Source organism: Micropterus dolomieu, linkage group LG01 (genome assembly GCF_021292245.1).
Source record: "Micropterus dolomieu isolate WLL.071019.BEF.003 ecotype Adirondacks linkage group LG01, ASM2129224v1, whole genome shotgun sequence".
Lineage (NCBI taxonomy): Eukaryota > Metazoa > Chordata > Actinopteri > Centrarchiformes > Centrarchidae > Micropterus > Micropterus dolomieu.
In genome coordinates this window covers 12,741,943-12,747,709 of record NC_060150.1, presented here as the reverse complement: position 1 = coordinate 12,747,709, position 5,767 = coordinate 12,741,943, and the positions used below count along the sequence as shown (strand labels likewise).

The 5,767-nt window shown below is 41.8% G+C and overlaps 1 long non-coding RNA gene across 1 annotated transcript in view; it reads right to left on the bottom strand.

The window, feature by feature from the left end:
* Positions 1-4,186: 4,186 nt before the first annotated feature.
* LOC123979784 overlaps positions 4,187-5,767 on the bottom strand; it is a 10,352-nt gene continuing 8,771 nt past the window's right edge. The window contains exon 2 of the long non-coding RNA XR_006827331.1: positions 4,187-4,489. This is a non-coding gene — a long non-coding RNA (uncharacterized LOC123979784). The remainder of the gene's footprint in view (positions 4,490-5,767) is intronic.

Here is a 5,767-nt window from a genome sequence, read left to right as displayed (position 1 = left end):
GGTTGGTTAGCCTGTCGCCAGTAGCAAACAGGGCACGTGCGTTTTTAATGTTTTTGTTGATGATGTCAGAGAAGAAGGACCGCCTTGCATTTCTCATTTCTAAATTATAAATGCGAAGTCTCTCTTTATAGATGTCATAATGAACCTGGAGATTTGTTTCCCGCCACCTGCGTTCAGCTTTTCGACAGTCTTTTTTTTTTTTTAGTTCTAATCAGAGTGGCATTTCTCCTTGGAGCTCTTCTCTTACCAGAGAACACCTTCACCTTGGCTGGTGCAATGGCATCAATAACATTTGTAATTTTAGAACTGCAATTATCTACAAGCTCATTCACTGAGACCCGTGAGAGGGCAGGTGTCGAGGACAAAGCCTCAATAAATTTTTAACTAGTGTTTTCAGTGATATGCCATTTTGAGATTATCTCTGTTTGTACATTTGTGTGCACGCAGATAGCACTCTCAAAGAAAACACAGGAATTATCAGACAGAGCAACATCAGTCACCACAACCTTGGAAATGTCCAGAACCTTGGAGATGACCAAGTCCAAAGTGTGCCCCTTATTGTGTGTGGGCTCAGTCACATGTTGAGTCAGCCCATAATTATCAAGAACACAACACAGTTATTTAGTCCCTCTGTCCTGGGGGTTGTCAACATGGATGTTAAAATCACCAACAATAACCACACAGTCAAAGTCAATACAGATTATAGACAGCAGTTCACCAAAGTCATCAAAAAAGTTTGCACAGTATTTAGGGGGCCTGTAGATATTTAGAAGAATAGCTTGAGAAGAGGAATTCAGCTGAAGAGACACATATTCAAAAGAAGCAAAATTCCCATAAGACATCTTTTTGCATTGGAGGGAGTCATTAAACAAAATGGCAACTCCTCCTCTCTTATGCACTCTAGCTTCACTCATAAAACTGAAGTTGGGAGGGGTAGACTCGATAAGGACAGCTGCACTGTTATCTTGGTCCAACCAAGTTTCAGTTAAAAACATGAGAGTGATTATAAAATCATTGATTAAAAATGTTTTTCCTGCCAAAGACCTAACGTTTAACAAAGCTAATTTTAGTGTGTTATAAACATTATCTGGCCCACTTTTTTCGACAGGCTGTGTCTGACGAAGAATTAATACTAAATTTGCAGGAAATGTTGAGTTGTTGAATGTTGTTCTGTTACCTATCAAGACAGGGATGGAGAAGACTACCAGCACACTGGGCCCCAGCTTGTCCTGGGAAGAGTCATGAGTGCTATTTTCCTTGTAGCCTGGACCCAGCACATATTAGACAGAGCTTACTGGGCTTTTTCGCCATTGCGGAGCAGGAGGGTGGGTTGTCTTTGTGACACATGTGTCAAACCTGGAGGACTTAGAACCAGTGGTGGAGGTGGACGGTGAGGGGGGTTTATGATAGAGAAAATGGGAGTAGAGCGAGGGAAGATGCGGGGAGTTAATTTGGTCCCAGCTCTAACCAGGTCTTCCATGTGATCAGTGAAGTCCAACAGGGGGGAGAGGGGGGGGAAAGGGTGTCTGGAGATAAGGGTGACCTAGATGGGGATTGGGGGGGATATAGATGATGAATCCTCACTGTTGGTTTTCAGTGAGGGAGCTGGGGGCTCTTCCTCTTGGCTCAGATGTCTCCTGTGATCAGAGCTCTCTTCTGGCAGGGTCTGATGTGGCTCTCCTTCAAGGTTTCTGGCGTGTTGTGTTATGTCTTCTTCTTGTTTTGATTCCTCTTGTCTCTTGTCCTTGGCAGAGGGAACAGATGAGTTACGCAGAAAGTAAAACAGGTTGGAGCTGAACAATTTTACTCCTGATTTGTTAAGGCGAAGTTCATCTGCCTTAAAAAGATGTCTGCGGTCCCACAGAAAGTAAAAGTTTTCGATGAAATGCACTGGATGGACAGTACATGCCATTGGGAGCCACGTGTTCAATGCCATCTGTGAGTCTCTCAGCTCCTCTTCGGACTGGCAGTATAGGGCCACTGATAAACACCTCAGCATTCAAAGAGCTGACTGTGTTCAACAGGTTATTAAAATCCTCTTTCAACACTTCAGACTGTTGCTTCACAACATCATTGGTGCCGATGTGCAGTATGATGTTTTTCACAGTAGGATGTTCTGCCACGATATGCAGGATTCTTTCTGCCAAGTCAGACGCCGTATCCTTCGGAAAGCAGAGTATTTTGGTGTTCCTACTGCACATGCTTCTTACATCGTTTACAGCAGAGTCACCCACAATCTGAGTTTGAGGCCCAGTCGTTAGCTTTCCCTGCAGCCATCAACTTTCTGATTTACTCTCAGTCCTTACCCTTCTGTGTGAGGATGGGATGTTATCCAGGTCATCAGATGGAGATCCAGGGTCCTGCAATAGTGGTGCAAATCTGTTCTGCTGTTGCACACTCGGTTGTTGGGGAGGTTTGTTGCTAACTCTCCATGGCCGTGTCCTACCAAGAACAGGGGTTGAAGAGGCGCTCTGCCTGGATGATAATGCAGGCCAGCCAGTCGCATCACAAATCTCAGGGCGCTGGGTTCTGCCTGTTACTTGTCCTCCTATTTCCCCAGGAAATTATTTACTCTTAGGCTTAGCACCAAGAGCGTTCCAGGGAGGACTCCCACTTTCAGATTTTTTTTTTTAAAAAAGAGAGAGTTTAAGCAAAAGAATGCAGGCAGAGGCAAGAGCAAGCAGCAAAGCGTCTGCACTGTAAGAAAGCAGGAAGTGGACTGTATAATAAAGGCCTACATATACAAACCATTCTCACATTAAAACAAAGCACCTTTTTCCTTACATAGACAAGTTATCAAGAGTGCATTATAAACATTCTGCTACAACCTGAAGCAATGCTGTTGGTCATTAAAAACCTTCTGAATGACATCAAACCAGCATCAATACGGAATTATACTACAGCCAGATAAATGCAGAAATGTCTTGCAAAATTATGCAAAAAAGTTCAAAATACATCCACTACATTTACAACCTCTTAACAACAAAAAAGACAAATATAATGAAATCATTATACTCTGGTAAATGTAAATCCAGTGCTTGGAAAGTTATTATGCTCCTTTAACTGCAAGGGCTCTGGAATTAAAGAGTAATAGAATTAAGGAGTAATTGCTTTCTAACCACTTCTATATTTCAATTACGAATGTGCAAAAAAACAAAATTACCTCTACATTTTTAAATAGGGGAAACTGTTGGGGTCTCTCCCACATCTGAAAAAGCTGACATAAAATGAAAGAGATACATTTTGCCACACATTGTCCTGAGAGAAATAATCTGCTGAAACAAATACACTACACTTGCAGTAAACAAATGCATACATAAAGTCAGCGCAAGTGAGTTGCATAAGTGTCAAAAGCAATGGTCCGTGTTCCAAGAAGAAAGGGTACTGTTGTATCCAGGTTGCCAACACTCAGATGCCTTTGTTAACTATGCATATATATATATGGGTACCTCAGGTTTTTTCTTTTTCTTGATGTTTAGGGATATAGGGTCTAGGCAGGGACAGGTCCGTTGGAGGGTCCGATGGGTTGACTAGCCTGAATTCGGACATTGTTTTGATTTGTTTCATTTCCTGAGGTTTTCACATGTATTGGCTAAACCATATCTCTGCATTGACTGATAAAGATGTCTTTTATTAATTAAACTGGAGTACCATGCGTGGCCGCCTAAGGCAGAGGAGCCGTGAGAAAATTTTCCTGTCTAGATTGTCTTGGAGGGCATTTTGGAATGAAGGCTGCCGGACAGATTTTTCGTTCTCACACTCCATAAAGTTGATATATTGTTAAAAATAATATTGCAAGAAGCATGTGTTGGAGAAATTGTTATCTCTTTTTGTTTTTCGAGACTCAACTAAGTCTCGACGCATTATAGTTTAACATAGCACTGTAGCAGCTGGATAAAGGATTAGTGACCTTTTAAGGGGAGAGCAGAGGTCATTGGTTATGTGGAGACTCAGACCCTTATATGGTGTCTAACAGATGCCTAAACATGTCCTATATAAGCTGTGTTTGATGTACAGAGAGACAGAATGGTCATCGGGCTGGGTCACTCTCCAAGCTGCTGCAGAGCTTGTAATTGATGCTGAACTCCTTGATGTAATAAACTTTTATGATCAAGAACAGTGTCAAGCGGATTTCTTCTCAACACATCATCCCAGCATTATCGTTCGGACACCACACTAAAATGGCAACAGCTCACTTATAGTTTATTTTTCAGTCCCTGGGCTTTCTTTGACAGTGTGTTGTCGTCCAGCTCCTTCACAACTTTCTGGAGCACTCTGAAAGAGTACTTAAGATCAGGAGGGTAGTTAAGGTTCAAGGCATACATTAGTCCAAACAACATGGCAGCAGCTAAGGCAACCTTGTCCAAATCATACAGTACCACCTGCCCTTCCAGGACAAGCTCAATGTCCTCTGGTCCATCAGTGGCATCTCACGTATTCCCACCATGGTTTCCTCAATGGCTCCTTGGTTCAGGTCTTTGTCTTCTGCCTGCAGAATGCACAGTCACAAAAGAAGCCATATGAGAGCAAATAAAAACTAAAACCTTAAGCCTATTATGCACAGAAACCATCATACTAAGTATCTGCGTGAACTAATAACTGATTCTTCAAATTGTGGCCTGGGCCTCTATTTTCCTTAGCAGCAAAAGGGTACCAGGTCTCGTGTGAAGTGAACAGATTGCTATAATAAGTTTATGATAAAAAAAAAGTTTTAAGTTTTTTTTTTAATATATATATTAAGAGTCTCCAGTTACTCAAGTCCTGTGTTGTTGGTTTTTTTTTTAATCACTTTTAGCCATTTAAGATTTTCCCTAAAAATACAGTTGCACAATATACAGTGCCTTGCGAAAGTATTCGGCCCCCTTGAACTTTTCGACCTTTTGCCACATTGCAGGCTTCAAACATAAAGATATAAAACTGTAATTTTTTGTTAAGAACCAACAACAAGTGGAACACAATCATGAAGTGGAACGAAATTGATTGGATATTTCAAACTTTAACAAATAAAAAACTGAAAAATTGGGCGTGCAAAATTATTCAGCCCCCTTAAATTAATACTTTGTAGCGCCACCTTTTGCTGCGATTACAGCTATAAGTCGCTTGGGGTACGTCTCTATCAGTTTTGCACATCGAGAGACTGAAATGTTTGCCCATTCCTCCTTGCAAAACAGCTCGAGCTCAGTGAGGTTGGATGGAGAGCGTTTGTGAACAGCAGTTTTCAGTTCTTTCCACAGATTCTCGATTGGATTCCGGTCTGGACTTTGACTTGGCCATTCTAACACCTGGAAATGTTTATTTGTGAACCATTCCAGTGTAGATTTTGCTTTATGTTTTGGATCATTGTCTTGTTGGAAGACAAATCTCCGTCCCAGTCTCAGGTCTTTTGCAGAATCCATCAGGTTTTCTTCCAGAATGGTCCTGTATTTGGCTCCATCCATCTTCCCATCAATTTTAACCATCTTCCCTGTCCCTGCTGAAGAAAAGCAGGCCCAAACCATGATGCTGCCACCACCATGTTTGACAGTGGGGATGGTGTGTTCAGGGTGATGAGCTGTGTTGCCTTTACGCCAAACATAACGTTTTGCATTGTTGCCAAAAAGTTCGATTTTGGTTTCATCTGACCAGAGCACCTTCTTCCACATGTTTGGTGTGTCTCCCAGGTGGCTTGTGGCAAACTTTAAACGAGACTTTTTATGGATATCTTTAAGAAATGGCTTTCTTCTTGCCACTCTTCCATAAAGGCCAGATTTGTGCAGTATACGACTGA